We start from the raw sequence: 23,107 nt of genomic DNA on the forward strand, positions 1-23,107 counted from the left end.
GCAACAAGAGCAGGTTGAGGTTAGGAATTCCATACCAAATAATTCAACTCCAGCCTCCCCAATGACTGTCTACCATCTAGAAGGCAGAAGTCAGGAACATGATTAATATGCACCTGGATGAGTGCAGTTCCAACAATACTGAAGAAACTTGACATAGGCGGTACAGTGGTTAGCACTGCTGCCTCACAGAACCAGAGACCCGGGTTCAATTCCCGCCTCAGACAGCTGTCTGTGTGGAGTTTGCACATTGTCCTCGTGTCTGAGTGGGTTTCCTTCAGGTGCACCGGTTTCCTCCCACAGTCCAAAAATGTGTAGGTTAGGTGAATTGGCCATGCTAAATTGCCTGTAGTGTTAGGTGAAGGGTAAATGTAGGGGAATGGGTCTGGGTGGGTTGCTCTTCGAAAGTTGGTGTGGACTTGTTGGGCCGAATGGCCTATTTCCACATTGTAAGTAATCTAATCTAATCATCATTCAGGACAAAGCAGCCCACTTGATTAGCAACACATCTGACAGCATTCTCTCCCTCCACCACTGATGCTTAGTATCAGCTGTATGTACCATCTACAAAATGCAGTGCAGACATTCAGCAAGGCTCCTTGGGCAGCATCTTCTAAACCGCGAGGGACAAGACCAACAGCTACATGGGAGCACCACCACCTGCAAGTTCCTCTCCAAGCCACTCACCATCCTGACTTGGAACTATGGCATTACGCCTTCAGTGTCACAGGTTGAAATCCTGGAACTCCCTCTCTCACTGCATTGTGGGGATACCCACAACAAATGGACTGCAGAGATTCAAGAAGGTAGCTCAGCAGCACCTTTGCAGGAAACTGGAAATGGACAATAGGTGCTAGTGTAGCCTGCAAGTCGTATATCTCATGAATGAATAAAAACAAAATCAGCAACAGTTGGGAGTGCAGGTCTGATTGAACTGTGTAACTATTTGGTGAATAATGTAATTTATTAGATGATATTTGAAGTACTATCACATGGTATGAGATAGTTGAAGAAATAAAACAAATCTGTCTGCAATCATGAACTACCTATTTGTGTGAATTTGGTTTATTGATGCCATCAGAAGAAATGATCAGTTGCTCTGAATGAAGTAATTTCAAATAAAGATCAGAATTTAAGGTTAGAACGCAGCTCATTACAGCAATAACTGAGTCAGTCAATGTAAAGTACAGACAGTTTTCTTTGTTTGCAACTAAGTAAATAAATGGCTACGGTTCTGTAAATTCATTAATTACTGCCTAATTTAAGAAAATAATCTGATTTCATCCCCATTGTCAACTGTAGTCTGACTTCTTCAGAAAATTGTTTATCATATTTTTAAAAAAGCTATTGCTTGGTGCATTGAAATTCAAATACTGCAACAAGGGTAAAGGTTTAGATTAGATTAGATTAGACTAGACTTACAGTGTGGAAACAGGCCCTTCGGCCCAACAAGTCCACACCGACCCGCCGAAGCGCAACCCACCCATACCCTTACATTTTACCCCTTACCTAACACTACGGGCAATTTAGCATGGCCAATTCACCTGACCCGCACATCTTTGGACTGTGGGAGGAAACCGGAGCACCCGGAGGAAACCCATGCAGACACGGGGAGAACGTGCAAACTCCACACAGTCTGTCGCCTGAGTCGGGAATTGAACCCGGGTCTCAGGAGCTGTGAGGCAACAGTGCTAACCACTGTGCCACCGTGCCGCCCATGGAGAGGAGCCCATGGAGGGAGTAGGAAGGCTGACAGCAACCGGTATTTCATCATGGTTCACACTATTTCCCACAGGCTAAATTCCACACCAAATTATCCTGATATATTTGGGCAGCATTGTTTTGTAGAATGGTATATTTTTACATATATAATGGGAATCAATTCATTGCTGGAATTTTGGCTCTCAGTGGATTGTAACTTTTCTTTGGCTATCCATATGTCCATGAAGTGTTCAGTCAGTTTGATGCCTAATCAGAAAAAGGAAGCTTATCAATGAAATACACACTCAAAACTGTTTCAAAATGCCATCCGAGAATGTGTTTTAAGTCTGTAACCAACTGAAAGCATTTATTAGTTACAAAATCAGAAACCGCTGGAAAAGCCCTGGCAGCATCTGGGGAAAGAAAGCAAATTTCACGTTTTGGGACCAGTGCTTGAGAGTTCTGACGAAGGGTCACAGGACCTGAAACATTAACTTTGCTTTCTTTCCACAGATGCTGCCAGATCTGCTGAGTTTTTCCAACAGTTTTAGTGTAAATTATATGGATCGTTTTCTTCTGCCAATGCAAATCTCTCTCATACACACACATACACCCTAATTTATAGAAAAACATTAGCATACAGACCCAAAAATATCAGAAAATGGGACAGTACACAGGACAGACTTACAAATGAAGTCACTGATGAACAGAAATGATGAAACACAGGCGTTCTCCTGGAAAGGCTTCCGTGCATTCTGATTACGAATAAGACAATGTAGCCATTCATGGAAAATTTCCCATTGTGTTGTTAATTATTGTATGCTATTCTTTGAACTGATATATATTAGATTGGATTAGATTACCTAACAAGTCCACATGGACACTCTGAAGAGGAACCCAGCCAGACCCATTACTGTCTGACTAACACACCTTACACTATGGGGCAATTTAGCATGGCCAATTCACCTGCCCTGCTCATCTTTGGACTGTGGGAGAAAACCGGAGCACCTGGAGAAAACCCACACAGACACGGGGAGAATGTACAAACTCCGCACAGACGGTCACCCAAGGCTGGAATTGAACCTGGGACTCTGGTGCTGTGAGGCAGCTGTGCTAACCATAGAGCCACCAATTTATCACAAATATTATAAGGTATGATGTCTTCAATCAATTGAGCAAACAACAGATGTTCAGATTTCAAAAATAATTTGTTTTTCTTAATATAGACAGAAAGTGAGTTATTTCAGGAGGGATATTCCTACTTGCCTTGCCTTTTATATTAATTCCACTCAAAGGCATTTTTTTCCAGCAGAGAATATCAAATAATTACTGATGTGAGTATATTCATAAACATAAGTGGACAAGATAGATTACTTGGTTCTGGATTAGTGGTGCTGGAAGAGCACAGCAGTTCAGGCAGCATCCAAGGAGCCTACTACTTTTGAAATGATTGCTGTGGAATCTCTGTAATACATTATTACACCATGGGGTGGCAATGTTGCTCTACACACATCCCATCCACACTGCGTCTTTATATTAAAGACATTTAACATAGTTGTAAAGTTTGTACATTAACAAGTTAAAATGTAGATGCGTTGGCTGTAAACTCTTATATCAAGATGTTGAAGTTTTTTTAAATAGCATTAACCTTCGACCCTTCTACTTGCTTAGAATTCCACACAGAATCCACAACGACCTAATCCAAATAACATTCCAGCTTCAACCTCACAGAATATGTTATAATAGAGCAAAGAAATTAATCCCAATTTCTGCATTGTCCTACAAGTGATATTAATATTGCCTTGATATGAGTCAGACTAAACTCTCAATACTTTCTTAGTTGAACACCTATACTGTAAAACCCAAAATCAATATTTGACAAACATGAATTAACAGGCAAATTATGGTTAATTATAAACGATAACTTTTACATTATATGGCAGATCCAAATGAAAGATGTTATGAGCCTACAGATCATCAAAGTCCGTCACAAAATTCCACCAGAAGTCTTTTCCCCAGTAAAGTGTTTCAGCTTGTCTCCATCTAACACTCTGCTGATGCTCAGCCCACAGCAGTGTACAATCAAGTCAGGTCTCATGGGCATGGTCTTTACCAAAAATGGAACACATCTGCAGAACCTGCATGACTTAGCCTGGATAATGTAGATGTACTAATATTATCTCTAATTATTTAATTAATGCTGATGTGTAATCTCGCTGAATACTTTTGCAGTCCAACTCCCTTGATACAACCAGTCCTGCTAGTACACTCCCAGTTGTTATCCTGAGTGCTCACAAGTGCCAAGTTGAGATTTAGCCACAGTGCCATTGAAGGCTACTCCAGCAAATTCTCTCAAATAGGCTTGTGCATTGTTAGAACTATTGTGTGGAACAGGGCTCTTGGCGATGAACCAATTTTAAATTAGGTTGATCAGTAGACTTACTGGCTGATTTAAGTGCACCTAACTCATTTGTGGTTGGTATGCAATCATGTCACAGTTTTTGGCAGAAGCTGAATTTTTCTGTATTCTCAGTTAAATGTATTCCAGCAGAGGGTATATAATTTTGTCTTCAGTTTTATGGTGACAGATTCCTTTTCCACTAGTTCAACAACTTTATGTTAAGGTTTTACATGAAGGTTGGTTTTAACAATAAACTTAATGTTGTGAGGTAATTTTCGTTTCACTAACACTAAATATGCTGTTTAATTCTTGCACCTGCTTTAACTTTTCTTCAGGATATTAGGATGCTATGAGACACCTTTAAGGCATTTATCTAGAGAAAAATAAATGCTTCTAAAATATAGGTCAAGGAGAAATGAAATGCAAAGAATACGACTCCTACCCTGACTCTCAACTGACTCCTACTCATACACAGACAAAAAAGCTGCACAGAGAAACAGGCAATGGCCTAATGGTATTATCACTGGAGTATTAATCCAGAGACCAGTTAATCACTATAACAAAAAAATAAAAAGAACTGTGGATGCTGGAAATCAGAAACAAAAAAGTGACCCTTTCTTCAGAAGGTTCTAAAGAAGGGTCACTGGATTGAAATGTTAACTCTGACTTCTCTCCACAGATGCTGTCAGAACAGTGTTTTTTCAGCAATTTCTGTTTTTGACTCAGATAATTGTCTGGGGACCCATGTTCAAATCAGATGGTGGAATTTTAATTCAAGAAAAATCTGGAATTAAGAGTCTAATGATGGCCATTGTGGATTTTCAGAATAACCCATCTAGTCACGATATCTTTTAGGGAAGGAAACTGCCTTTCCTACCTAGTCTGGACTACGTGACTCCAGACTCATAACAATGTGTCTTTAACTTCCCTCTGGGATGAACAATAAATGTTGGCCTAGACAGTGGTACTCTCATCCTGAATGAAGAAAGGAGAGCACTAAAACAAGACATAATGGATAAATAACGATCATAGTATTGTGAAAGATGTTAGTAATTTTATTTTAAATTGGAAAAACCTTCACTTTGGACATTAGAAGTTTTAGTCAGAGAAACAAATACCACCTGATTTGTAGGAAAAAATAGACATGACTATACTGAAGGATATTCATTAAAATAATACACATTAAATGACAACTACTTACATTTTTATGACACCTTTAAACTAGTTAAATAAATCAAGACACTTCAAAAGAGCATGGGCAAGTATTTGGGGATATTGCAATGGTCCTCATGCTTTTGAGGATAAAGAATGATCTTTTGTGTGGGGTGATGGCCCCTTGAAGACCTTACATCTGAGCTCTGAATTAAAAAAAAGCTGAGTTTTGTGAATGATCATGTGATCATTACACAGTGGCTCAGTGGTTAGCACTGCTGCCTAGCAGCACCGAGGTCATAGGTTTGATTCCACCCTCAGATGACTGGCTGTGTGGAATTTACACATTCTCCCTGTGTCTGTGTGGGTTTCCTCCAGGTGCCTCCCACAATCCAAGGGTTAGGTAGATTGTGTGGGTTACGTGGATTGACCATATTAAATTGCCTAGGATGTGCAGGTTAGGTGGATTAAGAGATAGCGAGGACTGCAGATGCTGGAGAGTTAGAGTTGATAAAGTGTGGCACTGGAATAAAGCACAACAGATCAAGCAGCATCTGAGGAGCAAGAGAGTCAGGCATAACCCTTCAGCAGGTGAGAAGCCATGTGAAATCCAGGATTACGGGGATAGGGTGGAGGAGTGAGTCTGTTTTGGGTGTTCTTCAGTGGATCGCTGTGGATTCAATGTGCTGAACTGCCATCTCCACACCGTAGGGATTCTATGATTAGGTTGCTGAGAGTTTAACAACGGGGAAAAAAAAGTCCACAAGTTAATTATTGGGATGAGTAGGTTCTTGAGGGCTGTTCTCTGTTCAAACAAGCTTTTGTGGGCTGGGGGAGACTCCAGGGTTAGAACAGACTGGAATAAAGTAAACAGTCCTTTCAGCATAATATGGTTGAGGTTCTGGGTGTTAGCTGCAAGAATTGGGACTTCGGTCACCTTAAGGAATCTACTGTTAACCATTTGAACTTCTGGAAAGCCAAACTGAGGAAAGTATGTCGTGGAAAAATTCCACTGTAGAAGAATATCAGAGGCAGAAGAGTTTTGACTGAAGGTGGCTGCACTCAAGTCATCAGAGATACATGTTGAATGGAGCATTTGCAACCTCAGGATGGTATCAGGAGACTTTAAGGCACTCACTTACTGGAAGTAATTGTTATTTTATTAATTGACAGTTTGGAATGGAGAATAGTTACTATATTTTATTTTATAGTAATATATGGAATAATAGGGTGTGGAAAAGATTTATGAGGATTAAGTTCCCAAACCCTAAAACCAGTAATGTGGATTGGAGAAGTTAGGACTCCTTTTCTTGAAGAGGATGAGGCTCAGAAGAGAATCCATGAGGAGTCTGGATGGACTAAATAGGGAGAACCATTTCCCATTAATAAAGTGCTCAAGAATGAAGAGGCACAAATTTGAAGTAATTGGTAAAAGAAGCAAAGGCGAGATGAGAAAAAGCTTTGTTATGCATTGAATGGTTAGGAATGGATTGCATTGTCCCAGAGTATGTTCAATCTGAAACACTATAGAAAGACTCCAGACCAGACATTATTGTACCTTTAAGATAGTTACATGAAATCACGACATGCGAACCTGCAGTATCGATGTACCTGTTTTTTTTTAGATTAGATTAGATTTACAGTGTGGAAACAGGCCCTTCGGCCCAACAAGTCCACACCGACCCGCCGAAGCGAAACCCACCCATACCCCTACATTTACCCCTTACCTAACACTATGGGCAATTTAGCATGGCCAATTCACCTGACCCGCACATCTTTGGACTGTGGGAGGAAACCGGAGCACCCAGAGGAAACCCACGCTGACACGGGGAGAACGTGCAAACTCCACACAGTCAGTCGCCAGTCAGTTTGGTTATGTTGCTGTCACTCAGCATCATCACTCAATCATTATCAGTCACTTCTGGTCTGTTTCCATGGCGAATTTTGTGTTGAGTAAGTAGATATGAAGCTGGATAACGTCAATCACAGAGCCAAAATGTCTCATGCTCTATATTGGATTGGTTTCTTTAAACAAAAGCAATTGGTATTCCATCTTGCAAAAGGCAGGTGGTTAGGGCGTTTTGCAATCCATCTACTTCCAGAATCGTGTTTCTCCTGGTTAATAGTATTTCAGTAAACAAGATTTTATTGGGAAATGTTGAGAGAATCAAAGGTGTATACATTGTCATTTAGCCACATGTTGGAAATGACCTTTTGAGATAACATCTCAGCAAAGATATCTTTTCAGGAAAGTCGGGAATATGTGAGAATATAGTTAGGTATAATTAGTAAGTTTGCAGATGACACCAAAATTGGAGGTGGAGTGAACAGCGAAGAAGGGTACCTCAGATTATAACAGGATCTTGATCAGATGGGTCAATGGGCTGATAAGTGGCAGATAGAGTTTATTTAGATAAATGCGAGGTAAGCATTTTGGGTAAGCAAATCTTAGCAGGACTTATACACTTAATGGTAAGGTCCTAGGAAGTGTCGCTGAACAAAGACACCTTGGAGTGTAGGTTCATAGCTCCCTGAAAATGGAGACGCAGGTGGATAAGATAGTGAAGGTGTTTGGTATACTTTCCTTTATTGGTCAGAGTATTGAGTACAAGAGTTGGGAGGTCATGTTGCGGCTGTACAGGACATTGGTTAGGCCAGTGTTAGAATTTTGCGTGCAATTCCGGTCTCCTTCCTATTGGAAAGATGTTGTGAAATTTTGTCTGCAATCTCTGTGTAACGGAGTCAGTGTGGACTGTTGGTTGCCTGTGTGCAATATTCAGTAACATCAGTAAGCACAGAACCCAGACTGTGTATGTGCAGTCTGTAATATTATAATCTTGCAACTAATTTTGAAAATAAATTAAGGCCTCTGTCTCACAAGAACCTGATTCTTTGTGATATATGCACCCAGCTAACAAATTGCAAACCACAAATGGCATCAAGGTGGCAGGACATAGGTAGTGAAATCTAATATCTAAACAACAGTGTTCATTTCAATAAGTGCATGCTAAAGTCTGAAAAAGGTGATATCACCGTGGCAGTTGTGGAAGGTCTTTGCTTGCAGTCATTATTCTTTATCATCGGAGTGCAGAGGTGATGTTACAATTCCAATGAAGACTAAAGTGTTGCAGCCAAACTGAAGTTTGCAAACTCTACTGAAGACCAGTGATTACTTCCTCTCTTTAAAAGATAAATATGCAGGCTGCGGCTTTTTAAACAAATATTAGCATTTAAAAATGAGAGATAGTCCCTAGCTTAAAAAAAGACACTTCTAGAACAAAACATAGCAACAATAAACAGTGAAAATAATTTTGCTACATTTAAAAGGCTTACATTGTGTACAGTTGTCAGCTGATCTGCCATTCTACTCTACAAAAAGAGTACAAAAATTATTTTTAAAAAGTCATGAGACATCTATTTTGTTGTGTTACCTACACGCAACAACCTGCTATTCCAAGCCTGAGCTCTTAATTGGGTAGCAACATACAACCCATTTATTGGCCTAGCATTAATAAGAGCATCAATCAATTGATAATGTTACATCGACCATGTAACTGAGCTGCGTAAATTTATGATTTTTTTTATGGCGAAGAATAATTCTGATAATTGACAATTTTATTGAATTTCCTTTTTTGTAACAAATCAAAGATATCACACTTGCTGACACATCCATTCAACAAATCACATCCGATAATGATCCTCACTAGTGCATGCTTGCAATCCGTGCAGGAAAGAGTGTGAAATTTATTACCTCTTCTCCTCACTACCCTGTGGAATGGTCTTGCTGAACACATTGAATGATCATGGATTTTACACTATGAGCAATGTAAAGTGACTTGCTAAGATGTTAAGTCTACGTGCTTTCATGTTTGGGAGCAGCTCCACCACCCAACCAGTTGTCAGGGACAGAGATGAAGACCTTCCTTGAGGAGAGATGTAACTGCATTAGAGGCAGTTTAGAGATGGTTCACAAGATTGATTGCAGAGATGAGGAGTTTGATTTATGAAGAGAGATTGGCCTATTCACTGTAGAGTTTAGAGGAATGGAGGTCTACAAATGCTGAAGGGCATTGACAATGTAGATACAGGCAAGATGTTTCCTCGTGGGGCAATGCAGAATGAAAGGTCATATTTTTAGGGTAAGGGCTAGCAGATTAAAAATAGAAATGAGAAATTACTTCTCTCAGAGGGTTGTGCATCTGTGAAATTCACTACCTCAGAGGAGAGTGGATGCTGAGACTTTGAGCAAATTTCAAGAGGTGGAGGACAAATTTTTAATTAGCAATGGGTTGGAGGGTTATGGAGAATGGGCAAAAAAGTGGAGTTGAGCTAAGCTGAGATCAGCCATGATCGTATTAAATGGTAGAGCAGGATGGAGGGGCTGAATTGCCCACTCCTATCCTCGTTCACATGCAGGTCCAGTGGCTAAGGAATGAAGTTTTTGGCAAAGTGCAAGGTAATGGCTGTGGTCTTTCAATTATTTATTTAGAAGAAATCCTTGCTCTTCCAATACTGGAAAACAAACAAAAAGTCTAACAGAGGGACACTGGAGAGATTGGAAGAATTGACAAGTGACATCAGTGTACGTATGAATTTTTATGGTGTGGGTTTTGAATTAAGTCACAGAGGGGCAGAATGTAGCTGTGAAAGAGGAGGAGTGTTGAGATCCTTCGGGATTTCGTGTGTGCCAGGATCTATTCCAGCAGCATATGGGGAAGATTATTGAAAACATACCTAGATGCATTTGTATGGCTGATGATATCACAGTCACGGGTCAGCCAGAGACAGAGTATGACCACAGCCTTCCACTCCTGATAGCAAGCAGTGCACCAACATGTGTTGGCATTTTTATAGGATGAATTGTCAGGTCAATGTCAGCTGATTGGAATTTTTCAGATCCATTTACATTGCCCATAAAGTTCAGGCAAGATTGGGGATGCTAAACAAATCCCAAGCCACAGGATAAGGAGTCTGTGACATTGTCTTGGATTTTTAAAATTTCCTGTCACGACATAGTCATAGAGTCATAGAGATGTACAGCACGGAAACAGACCCTTCAGTCCAACCCGTCCATGCCGATCAGATATCCCAACCTAATCTCATCCAATCTGCCAGCACCTGGTCCATATCCCTCCAAACCCTTCCTATTCATATACCCATCCAGATGCTTTTTAAATGTTGCAATTGTATCAGCCTCCACCACTTCCTCTGGCAGCTCATTCCATACACGTACCACCTTCTGCGTGAAAAAGTTGCCCCTTGGTTCTTTTTTATATCTTTCCCCTCTCACCCAAAACCTATGCCCTCTACTTCTGGACTCCTCCAACCCAGGGAAAAGATTTTGTCTATTTATCCTATCCATGCCCCTCATGATTTTATCAACCTCTAGAAGGTCACCCCTCAGCCTCTGACACTCCAGGGAAAACAGCCCCAGCCTGTTCAGCCTCCTCCTATTGCTCAAATCCTTCAACCCTAGCAACATCCTCGTCAATCTTTTCTGACCCTTTCAAATTTCACAACATCTTTCCAATAGGAAGGAGACCGGAATTGCACGCAAAATTCCAACACTGGCCTAACCAATGTCCTGTACAGCTGCAACATGACCTCCCAACTCTTGTACTCAATACTCTGACCAATAAAGGAAAGTATACCAAACACCTTCTTCACTATCTTATCCACCTGCGTCTCCATTTTCAGGGAGCTATGAACCTACACTCCAAGGTGTCTTTGTTCAGCGACACTCCCTAGGACCTTACCATTAAGTGTATAAGTCCTGCTAAGATTTGCTTACCCAAAATGCTTACCTCACATTTATCTAAATAAACTCTATCTGCCACTTATCAGCCCATTGACCCATCTGATCAAGATCCTGTTATAATCTGAGGTACCCTTCTTCGCTGTTCACTCCACCTCCAATTTTGGTGTCATCTGCAAACTTACTAACTATACCTAACTATATTCTCACATATTCCCGACTTTCCTGAAAAGATATCTTTGCTGAGATGTTATCTCAAAAGGTCATTTCCAACATGTGGCTAAATGACAATCTATACACCTTTGATTCTCTCAACATTTCCCAATAAAATCTTGTTTACTGAAATACTATTAACCAGGAGAAACACGATTCTGGAAGTAGATGGATTGCAAAACGCCCTAACCACCTGCCTTTTGCAAGATGGAATACCAATTTGCTTTTGTTTAAACAAACCAATCCAATATAGAGCATGAGACATTTTGGCTCTGTGATTGACGTTATCCAGCTTCATATCTACTTACTCAACACAAAATTCGCCATGGAAACAGACCAGAAGTGACTGATAATGATTGAGTGATGATGCTGAGTGACAGCAACATAACCAAACTGTCAGCCAAAAGCAACAGAGAATGACACATTACCAGATGGCTATAAGATCACCAGCTCAGTAAAAATGATTAAAACTCCAAAGCATTATATCAAAGTCTGATTTTTTTACTCTTGTTAATTGCTTTTACATGCCTCTATATTTACTGAATTGACATGTACGGTACCTATATACAAATGATGTATCTGTATATGGAATTCTTCTTCATTAGAGAAAAAGGGTTGTAACGGTATGTCTTGCAGATATTATATACGTTTGAGAGACATGCTCAAGATGTCTTCACATGGTGTGACTTAATAGTGTGAAGATCTCAGTCTGTATTTTACTGATTCATCTTGCAACACAACATGTTGAGAGAAATATGCTTCTGTATATCTGAACTGCTTAACTTAAGCCCAGACATTAAGTGCCTGTGATTATAGTGTACACATGAAATACCAGGTATTGTAATAAAAGTTCACTGAATTCTTGAGTACTGTGACTCATGTCTCATTTGTGCATTACAGGAGCCAACATATGTCTCAGCTTATAACAGTTGAAGATCACCAGCTATCGCGTCACTCAAATGCCATGAAATTATGAAGAAAAAAACATTTTAAAAATTAAACAAAATACAATTTAAACCATTTAAAAATCAATGATCTGCATGCCATTTTTTAAAGAATCTTGAATGTGAAAAGTATTTAGAATTACTTGAAAAAATCTCTTAAATGTTATGTAAATGATGCTTTCAGTCCCAAATGGATGTATTACAAATTGTACAAAGCTTTTAGCTTAACATTATAAATAGCAATCAATTTTTCGACGTTGCTTATGGAATTACAATGCTGGGTCTTAGTGATCATGTATATAAATAAGGCTTCTGGAACTCTGCTCAGATTGTCAAAGGTTGAAAGATGTTTCTCCCCATCACAGAAAAGTTCAAAACATCGTTGTAAATGTGCAGTGTATGTTAATGGCCATTTGTATTTTTGTTTGTCTAATCAGCTTTCCCACATTTGGACATAATGACATTGGCCTTGCACAAAAATTAGTGACCAATGTGCGAGGGGGGTGATGGAGCATCCACCAGTACACAATTGGTTTCTGTGTGCATGCAGCTTATTTCTTTGATTCGTGGCACAGTAGCTCAGTGGATAGCACTGCTGCCTCACAGCACCAGGGACCTGGGTTTGATACCAGTCTTGGGCGACTGTCTGTGTGGAGTTTGCACATTCTCCCCATGTCTGCGTGGGTTTCCTCTGGGTGCTCCTGTTTTCTCCCACAATCAAAAGATGTGTAGGCCAGGTGAATTGGCTATGCTAAGTTGCCCATAGTGCTCAGAGATGTGTAATGTAGGTGAATGAGTCAGAAATAAATGTAGGGGAATGGGTCTGGTGGGATACTCTGAGGGTTGGTGTGGACTAGTTGGGCTGAAAGGCCTATTTCCACACAGTAGGGATTCTAATTCTGAATTTATTCACTTGCTATTATCCTTGACGTGATTTGCAACAAGTAATTCAAATCATAACAACACTGCTATAGTTTTAATAATTTTTCAAACAAATTATCACTGCTAGTTGCTTTCCATCTGTTTCTGCATTTGTTTTTCTTATTTACAGTGACTTTGAGATATCCCTATGTGAAAGCACCTATACAAATACACATTTATAATGTAAACATCTGTTGCTTTGAATATTGGAGTAGATTTTACTTTTCTTATACGAATAAAATTGGATCACCTAAATGACCAAGATATACCCTTCACCCAGTTTTTGCCTTTGTTGTATGGATGTAAACCAATATAGGACAGGATCGTCTTCAATTTATTGCAGGAACCGTTGGGATAGACAAAAGGTTTCTCCCCATAAATTTTAAATGTTCTCTCTCCTTTCAGGGGAGGCATGTCTTACCATGGGGTGAATCTCAGAAGGTGGTGCATTTACATTGATCTTTCACAATGTTGGACTTTTATATGTTATGTAAAACACAGTCAAAACCGTAGGACTGGTTTGTTTTATTGGTAATTTGTGTCTTTGTTTTATGCTTTGGCAAATAGGGTTAAGGAGAATCCAAAGGGTTTTTATAAATACATTAAGGACAAAAGGGTAACTAGGGAGGGAATTGGGCCCCTCAAAGATCAGCAAAGTGGCCTGTGCATGGGGTTGCAGGAGATGGAGGAGATACTAAACGAGTATTTTGCATCAGTGTTTACTGTGGAGAAGAACATGGAAAATAAAGAATGTGGGGAAATAGATGGTGACATCTTGAAAATGTCTATATTACAGAGCAGATGGTACTGGATGTCTTGAAATGCATAAAAATTGATAAATCTCTAGGACCTGATCAGATGTACCCTAGAGCTCTGTGGGAAGCTAGGGCCCCTTGCTGAGACTTTTTAAAAATCATCGATAGTCACAGATAAGGTGCCAGAAGATTGGAGATTGGCTAACGTGGTGCCATTATTTAAGAAAGGTGGTAAGGAAAAGCCAGACTGGTGAGCCTGACATCGGTGGTGAGCAAGTTGTTGGAGGGAATCCTGAGGGACAGGATGTACATGTATTTGGAAAAGCAAGGACTGATTAGGGGTAGTCAGCATGGCTGTGTGTGTGGAAATCATGTCTCACAAACTTGAGTTTTTTGAAGAACTAACGAAGAAGATTGATGAGGGCAGAATGGTGTACATGATCTATCTGAACTTCAATAAGACATTTGATAAGGTTTCTCATGGGAGACTAATTAACATGGTTAGATCACATGGAATATAGGGATAACGCATCATTTGGATACATAATTGGCTCAAAGATAGAAGACAGAGGATGGTCGTGGAGGGTTACACTTCAGTCTGGAGGCCTGTGACTGGTGGAGTGCCACAAGGATCACTACTTTTTGTCATTTATATAAATGATTTGGATATGAACATAGGAGGTAGAGTTTGTAAGTTTGTAGATGACACCAAAATTGGAGGTGCAGTGGACAGTGAAGAAGGTTACCTCAGATGACAACGTGTCTTGATCAGTTGGGCCAATGGGCTGAGAAGTGGCAGATGGAGTTTAAATAAATGCAAGGTACTACATTTTGGGAAAGCAAATCCTAGCAGGCCTTATCCACTTAATGGTAAGGTCCTAGGGAGTGTTGCTGAACAAAGACCTTGGAATGCAGATTCATAGCTCCTTAAAAATGGAGTCTCGGGTAGATAGGATAGTGAAGGAGGTATTTGGTATGCTTTCCTTTATTAGTCAAAGTATTCTGTACAGGAGTTGGGAGTCACGTTACAGCTGCACAGGACATTGGTTGGGCCACTTTTGGAACACTGTGTGCAATTCTGGTCTCCCTGCTATAGGAAGGATGTTGTGAAACTTGAAAGGGTTCAGAAAAGATTTGCAAGCATGTTGCCTGGGTTGGAGGATTTGAGCTATAGGGAGAGGCTGAATAGGCTGAGGCTGTTTTCCCTGGAGTGTCGAAGTCTGAGGGGTGACCTTACAGAGATTCATAAAATCATGAGGGGCATGGATAGGATAAGTAGACAAAGTCTTTTCCCTCGGCTGAGGGAGTCCAAACCTAAAGGACATAGGTTTAGGGTGAGAGGGAAAAGTTTTAAAATGGACCTAAGGGGCAACATTTCCATGCAAATGTTGGTGTATGTATGGAATGGGTTGCCAGAGGAAGTGGTGAAAGCTGATACAATTACAGCATTTACAAGGCATCTCGGATTAGATTAATAGGATATCTGGTTGCATGGACAAGTTGAACCAAAGGGTCTGTTTCCAGACTATACATCCCTACGACTCTATATTGAAACAGTAAAAAAAGACAGCAAATTGATGTAAAAGTAAAATATTGTCAATGATGGAACTAATCAATTTTAAAGATTGCTCGAAATACTGAGCAGGTCAGACAGCATCACTGGAGACAGAAACAGAGTTAAATAGGTAAAATTTTAATCAAAACATTAGTGGTTCTGCAGTTGAAAACGTATTTTGCTAATGCACACAGCTAGCCTGTGGGCCATCCCCATTGGGTTACAGGCAGCAGCTCATGAATAAGCTTTCATTGGGACTTTCATCAAGAAGCTTGGCAGCTCAGCAGAGCTATTGGGAATAGCTATGGAACACAGCAGCCATGCAGCTTGAAGAATCAGCAAAACAAAAAGAACCAATAGCATGCTGGAGGGAATGCCTTGGGAGGCTATTGACAGCACATCCTTTGAATAAAATAATTTATTTCTACCTTAGTCAACTGGTTGCTTCCCCACCTGGATTGAGGTGCTGTGGGTGTGGGGAACTAATGGCCTAGTGAAATGACAATTAGAGGACAATTTAAGTATTAAATTTGCTTCCCAGCTCCTTAAGGCTTGAAGATGGTTCAAAGCCAATTGCATCATCAGTAATATTCCCCAATGTTGGGGCATGGCCTGAGATTTGATCTACATCTATTTCTATCTCCAGTCTCCACTGCAATGATTCACTCTTGGGTGGGACAGTAAAACATTGTGCAAGATTTCAGGGTAGTTATTGGTGAACAGAATACAAAACATCTGATCTTTTTAACCAGAGGTACATATTTCTTTTTATTTCCCACATTGTTATTCTCCCTCATTTCCTACTTAATAGGGATCGGTGGAAGTAATAGCAAACTCCTATTGATGCAGAAAAAAAAATCACTGTAATAAACAGTTTTAAAAGCATGGAAGGAAACATGGGATTATTTTGAGTTGAATGAACAATTGATGGGATCTGCAGTATTAGACTGGGTGGGCCTGCAGCCTCGCATGATTTAATACACATTTGCTGCCAAGAAAGTAAATTTGCCAAAATCTTTACAGCTTGAACAACAAACTAAATAATTACAACTGCAAATCTGTCACCCAAAAACAATATTTTATTCAGTAGTTAATTTATCAACAGAGTGGGCTGCCATTGGTCATTGCATAACTGTTCAGAAAGGACAATTATGTGCAACAGTCAGAGGAGAAGATAATTAGCAACAAAGCTAAACGAAGCAGCATGATTCATCAGCATGTAACTAGAAGGTAACAGATAATTTATCCAATACTTTTTGGAACTTTATAAATTTGAAGTTTCACAAAATTGTTAGAAGAAAAACCAAATTACCAATTCATATAGTTACTTGAAATGAGGCCAAGAACTGGCAACTGATAGGGTCATGGTGAAAATCATAGGCTTGGTTTTCTACCTTTCTAAGGTAAAGCTTTGCTGAATCAATTCCACATCTTTTTGTCCAGAGAACAAATTCAGACAACCTGAGCACATTTGCTCTCATCTTGAATTGAGAAGTCTTTTTTAATCTGACTTCTGTTATGACTAAAGTCTGTTTGCTCCATTAAACATAGCCCCACATGGATTGGGAGAGATGTTTAGATTAGATTAGATTTGATTACTTACAGTGTGGAAACAGGCCCTTCGGCCCAACAAGTCCACACCGACCCACTGGTGCAACCCACCCATTCCCCTACATCTACCACTTTATCTAACACTACAGACAATTTAGCATGGCCAATTCACCTGACCTGCACATCTTTGGACTGTGGGAGGAAACTGGAGCACCCGGAGGAAACCCACGCAGACACAGGGAGAATGTGCAAACTTCACACAGTCACTGGAGTCGGGAATTGAACCCGGGTCTCTGGCGCTGCGAGGCAGCAGTGCTAACCACTGTGCCACCGTGCTGTCCACAATGTTCTTCAACAGCTAGGAAGATTGGGTTTCTTAAATGTCCTACAGTGTTGAACTGCTGCATTCTTCAATTTCTACTGGACTATTTCCTGTCGATGGATAACCTGACTGACAGGTTAGAGGTTTGCCAACTAGGGAAGTATAACATACAAGACCACAGCTGAGGACAGCATGTGGGTGGAGTAGATGTGTGAGTAAAAGAGTGAGATGATGGTGCTAAGGAGGAAACCCTTTCGTTTCTCCTGTTCCACAAGCAGGTCTTATAAAGAAACATACTTCATACATTCAGCCTCCAGGCATTTCTTCAGTTAAGGTTTCTAGGGTGTGGGAAGCACAGCTAACAGGAGTTTAAAAATTGAATGACTATAAAATGATTGCAGAGAGCCCTATTATTTAATTGATGAATCAGCCTGGAGCAAACGGGTTGGTAGGTGACTACTCGTTCCTACACAAAGTCAAAGTTCATAGCTTTAGTTACGCTGGCCTCTTTGAATTTTTGAACGTAATCTCTGGTCCAATCTTACGTCACTTCTTTGAAGCGGAAATTCAGCCCTTTGTTCTCAAGGGTTATAACTGAGAACCTATCAGAGATCCGACTTCTATACATAATCACTCCATTTGTATATACCAGGAAAACCCGCTGTGCCTAAAAATACATTTAACCTGGTCAGACATCCTGAGTGGTGCTTCCTCACCCTAATAGGTGTCAAGTCCATTAACCAATAATCATCTGCTTACTTATCACTTTCCTTACGGAATCCTAGGAACCTAATCTAAACCAGATGTGAAAAGCATCACATAGAATATATTCCCATGGGCAAAAGTATTATATACTGAAGCCAGAAATTCAACAATTATTAGTTGTTCCACATAAGAATTGTTATTTTGATACACTTATCAATTTCCCTTTCGCAGCAACAAATGACCAGGATTAACATCTCCCATACCCTTCTCATTTCTAACCTTCGATTTTATTTTCCTTGCCTCGGTTTTCTGCTGCATTATGAGCAGTACCTGGAATTGGTAAGAAGCATTTGTGAATGACTTCTTGAACATTCTTCTCAGTCTTTTTTTCCCTATTTTTATCTAACTAATTGCAGGAAGACAATGAATGATCTTGTTGAATGGGAAAATAATTTGCAAATGAAGTTCAACATAGCTAATTTTGGTTGGAAGAAGAGATGTCAATCATTTTTTGTGTTTTGGGCGGGGGGTGCGATTTGTAAGTCTCATTGGAGGGACAGAGAGATCTTGGCCATCAATTGCAAAAAATTGCACCACAGGTTATAAAGGCCAATAAATAGTGATTCTTACACAAGGTTTTATTCTGAGAGGGGTAGGTCCGAAATGTGGGGAAGCTGTACTAAACCTGTTATCAATTGTTGTATTAGGTTCTGGTCACTAGTTTATCAGGCTTGCAGGTATAGGACAGAATGCAGAGAATATTTACAACAACGATGTCAGAAATGTGCTGGCACATGCGTGAGCAAAGGATTGACATGAGTTACTTGGCTTTTCCAAAAAGGCCGATGAATGACCTAATAAGGTCTTCTAAATAATGAAATGTTTTGCTTAAGTTAATATAAAACAAATTTATTCTTGCAGGCAACGGTATAACTTGAAGCTTTAAGATAGTCACCAAAAAATTTAAATAAGGAATTTTGAAAAACCTTTTTTTAAACTTAGATGAGTGTTAAGAATGTGGAATTTACAGTGGACTATATATTATTGATGTACTTTAGGGGAAATGACGCAAGCATATGAAGGAGAAGGGAATGGACTAATATAATGGTAGATGCAGATGACAAACGATAGGAGGTTGGAGTGGAACATTGGTTTGGCTGAATGACCTGCTTATGTGAATTGTAATTTTTAGTCAATTTTTCATTGAGAGGAAGCAGGAAGGGGAAGCTGCACATGTCTCGGCAACTTGGTGAATGTAAGATGCATTAATCCTTGACTCTCATTTCTGTCGACTGGCCCTTAAAATTCACTCAAACTATTTATCAAAATCATCTGCTAAGTGTTCCTTCAACCTTCATAGCTGTCTTGAACTGACTTCCTCCCATGTGTTCCCCAAAAAGGTCACTCAAAGATCAATACTCTATATTACAACCAGACAGTTTTCAAACATGCTCCCTCAATCAGTGTATTTTGCTTTATTATGCACAAATACTGCACGTAATAAGAACAACAAGCCTGTCACATGATACCAGACAAATAACTTTACCAGTTCCAACAGTTGAGCAAATCCTTCTTGGAATTAATAATATGTCTTAGTGAAGACCAACCCAGAATGGATGCAATTTTAAGATGTGAAAATACCAGAGTTAGTAATCATGATTTGGAGATGCTGGTGTTGGACTGGGACGTACAAAGTTAAAAATCACACAACACCAGGTTATAGTCCAACAGGTTTAATTGGAAGCACACTAGCTTTCGGAGTGACGCACCTTCATCAGGTGATAGTGGAGGGCTCGATCGTAACACAGAATTTATAGCAAGAATTTACAGTGTGATGTAACTGAAATTATACATTGAAAAATTGATTGTCTGTTAAGCCTTTCATCAGTTAGAATACAGTGATAATTTCACTTCTTTCATGTGTAAATCACAAAACCTTTTTTTTAAAGTTGCATTCTCAGGTTAGCTGTTAACAATGGGTGATAGCTAGTCAATACTTTGAAGGTGTTAGCCCCTTGTGTTCTCTATGACCTGATGTTTAGATTGATTCTAATCTAAAAAGTGAGATAACAGAGTTTTACGTAAATTCATGCAGTTTTTGAGCTCAGAGTTCTACATGAATGTATGCAGATTTTGAGCAAAGTGCAATGTAACTCTGCAAGTACAAATTCACCCCACAAAATATACGTGTGCATGTGGGTCTTTGTCTGTCTGTGTGTGTGCGCCTGGGGTGGGGGCTGTGAGTGTGAGAAAGTGTGTGTGTGTAGTGAGTGCAGAGTGTCTTAAGTCTGTGAGGGGGTACGTGTGTGTGTCCGTAAGGGTGTGTGTGTGTGTGTGTGTGCGCGTGTGTGTGTAGTGCAATAGTGATCACCTGTAATATGACATGAACCCAAGGTCCTGGTTGAGGCCCTCCCTATGGGTACCGAACTTAGCTATCAGCCTGATAGCTAAGTTCAGTACCCATAGGGAGGGCCTCAACCAGGACCTTGGGTTCATGTCATATTACAGGTGATCACCATTGCACCACACACACACACACACAGAGACTCTCACATACACACGGACACAGGTACACACAGACGCACACACAGACACCCAACACACACACTCCCACACTCCCACACTTACATTGCACCCACAACACACACACACTTTCTTACACTCACAACCCCCACCCCAGACAGACAGACAGACAGACAGACACACACACACACACACACACACACACACAAAGACCCACATGCACACATATATTTTGGGGGGTGAATTTGTACTTGCAGAGTTACATTGCACTTTGCTCAAAAACTGCATGAATTGACGTAAAACTCTGTTATCTCACTTTTTAGATTAGAATCAATCTAAACATCATGGCATAGACAGAGAACACAGGGGGCTAACACCTTCAACATATTGTCTAACTATCACCATTGTTAACAGCTAACCCGAGAATGCAACTTTTAAAAAAAGGTTTTGTGATTTACACATGAAAGAAGTGAAACTATCACTGTATTCTAACTGATGAAAGGCTTAACAATCAATTTTTCAATGTATAATTTCAGTTACATCACACTGTAAATTTTTGCTATAAATTCTGTGTTATGATCGAGCCCTCCACTAACACCTGATGAAGGAGCGTCGCCTCCGAAAGCTAGTGTGCTTCCAATTAAACCTGTTGGACTATAACCTGGTGCTGTATGATTTTTAACAGAGTTAGTAATGACCTCATTCATAACATACACCTGATTTTCATGAATTATGCAATGGGACTTATATTAGCAAAAAGGTATTCTCAGTTTATCTGCAATAATGAATGGTCTATTAACACTCTACAGAAACAAAATTCAGTCCTCTGGCTTAGCAAACTATTGTCCCTATAATTTACAATTTGTAGCAATAATTTTTGAATTATTTTTCTGAGAAAGCAATGAATGGGCCTGGGAAAATTGGCAATTTGCATCTTTAAGTAACTGATGCATTCTAAATAAGGTTTACCTTTAACATAAGAATCTTTTTGAAAAGCCCTATTTTACAAGAAAACCTTAGCACACGTTGATCAATTACCTACTCATTCCTTTTCATCAATGCTTCATTCCCTTATATTGACATTTCACAATGTGTAATGTCAGGCATATCACTTTCTCTTAAGTACTATAAAATTTAGAAGAATGAAGTCATTAGTAGAAAATGGCTTATTTCAGATCTTCAGTAAAATCAAGATTTTAAAAATTTCCATGTCTGCACCTCTGCCCTACTCCCACTGTTCCACGTTTATGTAGTGTCCTTTTCCAACTGCTTCACGAAACAAACTGTGCTTAACTCTCGAAGAAATGGGTATTATGAATGAATTCTAAACAGTACAATTACATTGTCATTCCCTCCGCATTCAAAGGGCATCGCATTAAATCAACTTATCCAGTCCAATTTTCAAGTAGAATAAAACACAGTCACAGGGAATACTTTTTCCATGGAAAAGTTGCACTTCCTTCACATTATGTACTAAATGTGGCATTGTCCCTTCAAGCGAAAGTGCAATTTCTTTTGTCTGAAGACAGATATTAATTCAGAGAAAAACATAATATACAAAAGGACTCACACAGACAAGAGAGGCATTGTAGTGCTTCACATGTCCCACTGGACAATTTATTAGCATGCATAGCTCAAACTAGTGTGTAGGGGTCAATTCCTAATTGGAAATTAAGAATGACATTCAATTTAACAACATGATCAGTCTCAGAAATGGTTAAATCGCTGAAGGCAGCTTTCAACAAAGAGTTGAAAGTTATTGGTCACTATAGTAGGCAAATTCAGAGAAGTATAAAAGTGCTGAATTTAAACATAAATATCCTGTAAATAGGTTTGAAACTACATCGTTCAGCAAAATTTATACAATACAGTGCAAAAGTGTAAAAATGGATTTAGTAAACTGAACATCCATTAGCACTGCTTTGTAGAGGGAGATTTATGCCAAGGTTTATTCCACAGATTATCATAGTAAACACTGCTCTACAATATAAATAAATTAACAGCACCTTCTGGAAAAGTAAAAAAACTTGTATTTCATAAAGTCTTAGAAAGACACACGTGCAACCAAAGCATAGCTTTTCCGATTACATAGGAACAATCATGCAAACAGCAAAAGTTTCAGAGACCGTATACCTTTTGTTTGATCCAACTTCATTTCAATGTCATTGTTTTCATAAATCTTCATAAAATATTTTCAGTCTACAAACTGTATAGTTACCATATGTGTTTTATTGAATTTAGAGAACGTAACAATCTTTTGGATGAATAAAGTATGAATGATGGTTAAAATTATACCACGACATACCTCCAAATAGACTTTCAAGGCATTGTAGGTAACAGTCTACAGGTGAAATATTTGGTCAGTAACATGTTTTGACCCAAAAGAAAGAAAATTAATATGCCTGGGAGAACAGCAGATACTTGCTTGGTTCCACTGAATTTAAGTACAGACTTCCATTTTTGTGTCTAATTTTCCATCAACAGAGGAAAAATGAGTTTGTTTAATTTGAGCAGGGCATGACACTCATTGGCAGAGGTTGTGAGGGCTAGAAAGAGGGAAGAGGTGAAGAGAGAAATTCAAGTCAAGAGCTATCCCTGACACATGTACAATG

This window comes from Hemiscyllium ocellatum, chromosome 17, assembly GCF_020745735.1.
Source record: "Hemiscyllium ocellatum isolate sHemOce1 chromosome 17, sHemOce1.pat.X.cur, whole genome shotgun sequence".
Taxonomy (NCBI): domain Eukaryota; kingdom Metazoa; phylum Chordata; class Chondrichthyes; order Orectolobiformes; family Hemiscylliidae; genus Hemiscyllium; species Hemiscyllium ocellatum.